The 8539-nt window shown below is 49.4% G+C and overlaps 1 pseudogene across 1 annotated transcript; it reads left to right on the forward strand.

Moving 5' to 3' along the window:
• Nucleotides 1–1436: 1436 nt before the first annotated feature.
• On the forward strand, nucleotides 1437–2350 carry LOC311200992 (olfactory receptor 14C36-like; annotated as a pseudogene). Its single transcript has one exon. The product of its transcript is annotated as an olfactory receptor 14C36-like (transcript).
• Nucleotides 2351–8539: the final 6189 nt, after the last annotated feature.

An 8539-nucleotide genomic window follows, 5' to 3' on the forward strand; every position in this document is an offset into this window, starting at 1 on the left:
GATTTGTTCCCCCCTGACCCGCACAACGTATGGACCAAAATCAAACGGCAAGCGTTACGGGAAGGGGACTTGGAAATGGCACAAAAAATCGTAGCACCGGTCATGTATCAAGGGCTCGGGCGCGGGGCTCAGTGGGAACCTCTGTTGTTCAACAGAACGGGGGAGATGTGGGAAAAGCAGACAATGATTCTGCAGCTGCGAAATTGCACAGTGGAGCAAGCGACCAAGATCTGATAGCCTTGGTCGGACGAAAGTTGTGAAGGCTGTGAAGGCTGTGGGAGACCCGAAGAACGGGACGTCTCAAAACATCATGAAGCGAGGAGCATTCCATTGTGTTGACGGTGTAACTGCAGCTGCGGTGTGAAGATAACCTTTAACCCTGACGACATCAGTAACCTGTAAAAAGCCTTCTGACGGTTTTATATTATCCAATCAATTTAAAGCTCGCTAAGCTTGACGCATTTTCTGCTCCTGTGCACTGGGTGGGAAGTGGGAGCTGAGCTTTTCTTGATAACTTTGCAGCAGGCAGTGCAAACTCATTTGTCATTAGGACTTGTTAGAGCATCTCCTGAGCCCTGCACACACAGAGGTTCCCCAGGGCAATGATCTGATGCCAGGAGGGGTCTGCAGAGCAGAGCAGAGCACTAGGCAGTTTGGATGAGGTCTGTGAGCACAGAGCAGGAGGTGACATGGGCAAAGAGCATCAGCTCCAGGGACAGCTCCAGGCAGCAGAGACATTGTCAGGTAGGGAGAAGGAGCTCCCTAACAGGTATCCGTCAGGTACGTCCCTGACATCTCCTGTTGTGCTGCAACTTTCCCGAAGCAACTGCCTGGTTTCTGTCTCCAAGCACAAACTGCACCCAGAGTTCAAGGATTTCATACTGAGTCTTCTCCTTGGCAGCCCAACCCCAGTGAGTAGAAACCCCTGAGTGTCTCTCTGTCTGTCCCTGTCCTTACAGCCTTGGCTGCAGCATTTCTTGCTGTTCCTCCTCACGTCCTTGCTGCTTTTGTCCCACCATACCTGGGACTCTGGGCACATCCATTGGTGGTGCTGGCACTGAGCTTCCCCTCACTTCAGGACTCCCATTTGTAGCTTCAAAGCTCTGCTCTGGGGTTAAATTGGAGTGACAGTGCTGAAAAGCTCATTCCTATCCACAGGGGATTTAGTCTGAGATCACTCCAGCCTTCTATTTCCTTACTGCTGACTGTCAGGACTGAGTTCTCGAGAGCCACAGCTGACCCTCCTTTCAGCAGTGGCACGCTCAAGTCAGCACAAAGCAGACCTCCCAAAAGGGACTTGACAAAACTTGTCCTTAATGCAGAGTCAATCTGAGGGTATTCTATTAGAATTGAAGAGGTTTTCAAGAAGGAAGAGTTCCCTCAACTAGCTGCCTTTTCCTCCTTGGACAGGTCTCCACACTTGATGGAAGCAGCAGATGTCCAACAGCAGCTCCATCAGCCAGTTCCTCCTCCTGCCCTTTGCAGACACACGGGAGCTGCAGCTCCTGCACTTCTGCCTCTTCCTGGGCATCTACATGGCTGCTCTCCTGGGCAATGGCCTCATCATCAGCACCATAGCCTGTGACCACCACCTCCACACCCCCATGTACTTCTTCCTCCTCAACCTCTCTGTTCTTGACAGTGGCTTCATCTCCACCACTGTTCCCAAATCCATGGCCAATTCCTTGTGGGACACCAGGGCCATTTCCTACACAGGATGTGTGGCTCAACTCTTCTTCTTTGTATTGTTTATCTCTACAGAGTACTGTCTTCTCACTGTCATGGCCTATGACCGCTACGTTGCCATCTGCCACCCCCTGAACTACGGGACCCTCCTGGGCAGCAGAGCTTGTGTCCACATGGCAGCAGCTGCCTGTTTCTCTATTCTGTGCTGCACACAGCCAATACATTTTCCCTGCCCCTCTGCCATGGCAATGCTGTTGACCAGTTCTTCTGTGAAATCCCCCAGATCCTCAAGCTCTCCTGCTCAGATGCCTACCTCGGGGAAATTGGAGTCATTGTGTTTGGTATCTGTTTAGGTATTGGGTGTTTTGTGTTCATTGTGGTGTCCTATGTGCAGATCTTCAGGGCTGTGCTGAGGATCCCCTTAGGACAGGGACAGCACAAAGCCTTTTCCACCTGCATCCCTCACCTGGCTGTGGTCTCCCTGTTTGTCAGTTCTGGTATGTTTGCCCACCTGAAGCCCCCCTCCATCTCCTCCCTTGTTCTGGACCTGGTGTTGGCATTTCTTTACTCAGTAGTTCCACCAGCAATGAACCCCCTCATCTACAGCATGAGGAACCAGGAGCTCAAGGATGCCATGTGGAAACTGATGACTGGTTGTTTCTAAGAAACAATAAACTGCTCATCTTCCGCATATTGCTGCCCATGGAACTCATTATGACCAGCCTTTATTCTGTAGTGGTTTTAGTTGTTGGGGTTTTTTCCTTCTATTTTGACTGTCATGTAATTGCATGTTTCATGTTCATCCCATTTCAAACGTAGCACCTTCTGGTCTTGTGTGACCCAGATGATGAGTAATGACGAGCTGTGCTCTCCTTGCATCATATCTGCCTCCAAAGGGCTACAGTTTTTTCTTTCTTTTATTTCCCCATAAATTTTTAAATAATTTACCTCACATTTCCATCAGCTGAATCACTTGTCTGGAATGGCTTTCCCACTATGACAGAATGGGAATTTCCAGGATTGGGACCCATGGCAGCAGAAGAAATGTTCACCTGTCCCTGTACCTGCATTACCTCCAGGGTGTTTCTTTCATCTCCCCCATAATTCAGGTGTTTCCACCTGTCCTGATGATACAGCCATGACTAAGAACATCTTTTCCACAGATGGGCTGGACATGTGCACTTTACTTTGATCACAGGTTTCCACCTCCACTTGCTATTTGGTTACTCAAATGCTACTCATCTCTCTGGTTTCTGCTTTGAGCTCCAGAGAGTTGGAAAATGAGACCAATATCCATCCCAGAATGCTGCTGTCACTCCTTCCATCAACTGAGCCATGACAGGAAATACCTGTGAAAGGGAAAATATCCTCCATTGTAATATTCCTTTGAAATATTCATCATTAAATACCTAACTGTAATCCAATTATTTGTAGAACTCTGGATTATTTTTATGAAAAGCACTTGAAGAGATATGCTTTTTAAGGCTTTCTGTATTTTCATTTGCTCCATGGTGTCTTTTCTTCTGAGTCCACACACCACAGATACTACGTGGAGAGTGAAGAAACCTCTCAAAATGGTTTCTTCATTTGCTCCATGGTGTCTTTTCTTCTGAGTCCACACACCACAGATACTACGTGGAGAGTGAAGAAACCTCTCAAAATGTCAAAGTCAGAACGAATGCCCAAAGTACCTTGAAGTATTCATGGGCCCTACTGTGAGCCATTGCTGACAAAGCCTCCCCATGAACATCTTACACCTCACAAGTGGAGGCCATGAGGACAAACACAGGCACAGGGCAGGCAGCTCTGATGCTGAGGACACCCTGGCTTGGTCTGATGAAGCAGAAATGCCAAGTGCTGACCTCCAGCCCCTGGGCAGGGAGATCCTGACCCTCACCTGTGTCTCAGAGCTCTTACATGGCATGTGGGGAGTGTGATGCCAAGGGTAGGACAGGGGTATGACACATGGATGCCTCCCTAGGTTGAGTTCAAGGAGGCAATAATGTTCCATGGCCATGAGGCCTCTGAGGCCTCTGCAGGGACATCAACCATTGCCAAGGGGGAAAAGACCTCGTTTCTGTCAGTTGCTTTCAGCCTGGCCAACACCCCCCACCTTCTGCACCGCAGCCCATCTCACTCTGCCCCACACCTGTGCCTGTTTCCCTGCAGGCACCCAACCCCTTCCCCCGCTTTGTTCTCACCCCACGATGTCCCTGCCTGTACTGCTGTCTCTCCCTCCTTGCCAGCTGTTCCCAGACAAACCAAGCTACCAGGTCATCCACACTTCCTCCAAGTAACTCCAAGCATCACAGCATTACCCTCAGAATGGCATTTCTCCATGCTTATAACCCATCTGCACCTCTATTTTTAATTGCCATTAATTTGAAAAGGAAATTTCAATCTCTCTGGAGCTACCCCTATACTCTCTTCTGACTCCCCTTCCCCAGGCTAAAGAAGCCCGGGTCTCACAGCCTCTCCACACAAGACCCCTAACCCTATCTTGGCAGAATTTCTTTCAACCTCGTGACTGTTCCTCCACACTCATCTTGACTGGGGACCCCCCCCATCTCCTGGACACTCTTCTAGTTGCCACACCAGTGCTGAGTCAAATTGACAGTGAGTGCCTTTGCCTGGGTGGCCGTAGTGCTCCCAGTGCTGACCAATGTGCTCATGGCAACATTCCTGTGTAGCAGCCCTGGCTGCTGTGGCATCCCTCAGAACGCCCAAAGCCTCCTCCTTGGCACTGCTGCTCCACCAGTCATGTCTGAATTCCCTTGATGTGTGGGTGTTGAGGTATAACCCTTCTCGCTGATGATGTCATTGTGCATGGGAGATTCTTTTGGGAAGCTGGCGTCAGCTGCCCTGGCAGTCCTCCCTCACAACAACCAGTGCTCCCTGAGCTTCCTTTCTAGTGGAGCAGCATGTGAATCAGGAAGGGCCTTGATGCTGTGCAAGCACTGGGCAGCAATGAATAAATTATCATAGGTCACCAATGCTGGATTGGTCACAAAACAGGACGATGTGTTGGTTCTACCCCCTGTTGTGGTTATCCCCTGATGCAGAACATCACAAGGTCAGAAGGAGCAGGTCAGCTCAGGTTGGAAAATGTTCTTGAGGTTTCTCTTTGTAAAACCACGGAGGGTTTTTGCCAGGATCTGCTGGGAGTGAAGCTCCGATGTGTCAGTGGTTAATGTGTGAGTGTAGAAGCCTCAGCTGACTTGTGGTGCCTCAGCAAGAGGCATTACAGGACATGATAGAAAATCAATAAAAAGAGGAGAGAGTGCTGTAAATGCTTGTGGTGGTTCAGCCCCAAACAGTGTCTCAGCACCACACACCACAGGCTCACTCCCAGAGGAGAAAGAGACAGAGCCTCTGTTGGTTGGGATAAGGAGAGATCACTGAAAAAAGCACCATGAAACTAGAACAATAAACAGCCCATGACACTCATACCCGGTGAGACCACAGAGTACCTTACCCACCTGAGGATTACAGAGTGCTGCAGGACAGGAGGACCAACCCAACACCCCAGCTGCACTCAGACTGCCCTGGAGGCACCCAGGAGTGGTGCCCAAACCAGCTCCTTTATGGAGAAGTGATGTCAGGTGGTGTGGAAAACAGCCAGGGCTAACTCAACCTCCCCAAGCAGCCAGCACAGGTGAGATAACTGTGGCCTGACCAGAACCAGGACACTATCCACCCCTTTTTGCACATCATCTACATCATGGCCAGATGGGTTTGCCTCTGCACTCCCAGTTGCTTTGTTTCCATTGCTGCAACCACTCCCACAGGGCATTGGCCACCATCCAGGAGTGAGGATAGGGGTAGAATTTTGGCCACTTTTCTCATCTGGCAATGTTTAAAGCCAGCTGGATGGCTTTTACCTCTGCAAACTTGCCCTCTAATCTTGTTCATCATATTAGCTGTTCACTTCTTGCAAAAAAAGGCTGAGCAGTCCCTTCAAGAGGATCACAAGCACAATGACAGACTGGTGGGCTGACTACTGGAAGCTGGTGCAGCATTTTTCCTGGAGAAATCTCTTTTTGTAACTTTTCCCTTGCAGCTTCTTCACTCAGGATTGGAGGTGGGTTTCCCATCTCACCTCCTCATGTCTTCACCATGGTCATGCAGAGAGAATGGATACCTCTTGGTGTGTACTTTTTACTGGAACAGGGGAAGGCTTACTTCAGATGGCTGAGATAAGGGAGGAACAAAGACTTTCTTTAAATAGATGGAGTTGGCCAGACACCTCAGCCACTCTCGGTGCTTCTCCCTTTCCCCAATCTATTACTGCCAGGCAGTTGGCATATGATGCTGGTGCACTCCACACAGACTTACACCACATGGGTGAGGAACATGGGACTTCATCAGGATTGGTGGGTAGCTGCAGATCATCAGGATATTAGTAATTCATCTCTCACATGGCTGATCCCCTCAAACACTGCATACTCTGCTCTGTGGTCATGCACTTGCCTGGCCAACACATGACATCTTCACTGAATGGGTACCTTTCCCCCACACTTGACAGAAGTCACCTCCAGAGGCTGAGGGCTTGAGACTTCTTTCCAATCACCTTGTCAAAGACTCCTTTTCTGAACAGGGATCCCAGCTCCTTGGCCTCCCTGCCTTCGAATTCCAGGCTGTGTGCCCCATTGTCCCAGCATCAGAGTAGCCAGGGGATGATGTGCTCCCCTGGAAGGCAGCTGAAATCTTTTCTCATTTCTTCCAGCTCCCTCATGTACAAGGATCAGGTTATAATGCTCACTCCTGGAGGAGAAACAGACAGACTCTCTGTGGGCTGGGAGGAGGACAGTTTACTGACAAAATCACTGTGAAAAAATGATAACAGCACATCAAAAACTAAACTCACATCCAGTGATAACAGAGAGTACTTTACTGACCAAAGGATCACAAGGTGCTGCACAATGCAAGGATCAACCAAATGCCCCAGCCACACTCAGACTGCCCTTAAGGAACCCCAGAGTGCCCCTCCCCAACCAGCCACTTTGATGGGGGAGAGATGTCAGGTGGTGTGAAAAACAGCCTGGGCACACTCAGCTCAGCTGTACTAACTCAGGTCACCACTGCTGGCTGCTTGGGGAGGTGAACTCTTGCCTGACCAGAAACAGAACAGCTGTGCATTTAATCATCCCTGTCTGTCACATATTTCTACCTGTCTAAAGTCAATTGTCCGTGTCTGAAATCATCATTCCAACAGTGGATCTGCACACCAGTGCTTCTGGTTGCTCTCAAAATTTCCCTTCTACTTCCCCTTGGACCATTCAGACACCTCTCAACCATCCAGCTGCTGCTCTTTCAGGGAGTTAAACCCTTGCCTTTCTGGCAGTTGTCTGACTCATTCTGTCTTTAGCCAGCTCTTGAGTTGTGGTGATTTCACAGTCTCCTTCCTCACTAGAACATCTCTCACAGGGTTAAGCTTTGTGACAGGTGAACCTCACTGGTGGGAGATTGCACTTGGCATAGGGTGAGGAGTGTTTAATTTAATGGTGAATCTTGTCAGGTTTCTTCTGTTGGTGGGAAAATAACTCCCTCTGCACTGCCTGTGTGCAGCCAGTTCTCTAAGGAAAGCAGGGGAGCTGGTACAGAGGGGCTGTAATGCCCCACTGTGGAGTGCAGCAGAGAGACCTGATGTAAGGACAAGGGATGCAAGTCCCAGTTGGCTGGTGAGAGTCATGGTGGGCTTGTGGAGATGTGCAGCAAGGTTGTCCCCACTGCCTCAAGGGACCCTTTTTTGGACCAGTCCAGACCTCCTTAGGAGGCACCCTGGATCAATCTCAGTCAGAGGTTGTCACCTCTCCTCTACAGTGAAAATAATAACCTACACCCTTAAAAAGAAATCAATTTTACTCTGAGCTCCCTTTGAAACAGCTTCAATGGTGATAACTTGAAGGTAATTACATGAAGAGACATAGCTCATTAGGGCTTGCCTTTTACTTTTAATGAGCCCTCGGGTGCATTTGGTGCTGAGTCCTTGAAGCTCAGGTACTGAGAGGAAATTACACAAGAAACTCCATGTCAAAAGTAGAAGCCAAAGTACCTGAAGTATTAATGAGTCCCTCTGAGAGCCATTGCTGGCTGAGCCTCCCCAGGGACTCGTTAGAACAGGTAATTGGAGGCCATGTTGGCTGGTAGGCAAAGGCAATGTACAAGCAGCTGAGATGCTGAGCAAGCCCTGGGTTGTTTTGGTGAAGCAGAAAGGCCAAGCCCTGACCCCCAGCCCCAGAGAAGACAGGTCCTGTCCCTCAGGCATTGCTCAGGCTCTTCCTGGGGCAGTGTAGGGTGTGTAATGCTTAGTGAAGAACAACAGGATGAGAGTTTCTCCTCACTGTGGGTCCAAAGCCCAGCTAGAAATTCATCTGTCCTCCATTTAAATAAAAGAAAGAGCAGGGAGACCCTCCATCCCCTATCAGATTCAGGAGGAAACATTGTCAAAATATGAGGACAAGGCTGAGATGCTTAATGAAATCTTTGCCACTGTCTTTAGTAATAGGAGCAGTTGTACAGGGAGAATCCAATTCCCTGAGCTAGGAGACAGGGACAGGGAGCAGAATGACCCCACCTCAATCCAGGAGGAGATGGTCCTGCTGCACCACAGAGATGTGCACAGATCTGTGGGGCTGAATGGGATGCATCCAAGGGTGCTGAAAGAGCTGGCAAGGGGGGTTCACCAAGCCACTTTCCATCAGTCCTGGATGACTGGAGAGGTACCAGCAGATTGGAAATCAGTCAACATAACCCCCTATCTAAGAAGGGACAGAAGGATGATCAGGGAAATTACAGACCCTGATAGTTTAACTTCAGTCCTGGAGAAGCTGATGGAGCAGATCATCCTGAG

The sequence above is a fragment of the Gallinula chloropus genome (genome assembly GCF_964237585.1).
Source record: "Gallinula chloropus genome assembly, chromosome: 25".
Lineage (NCBI taxonomy): Eukaryota > Metazoa > Chordata > Aves > Gruiformes > Rallidae > Gallinula > Gallinula chloropus.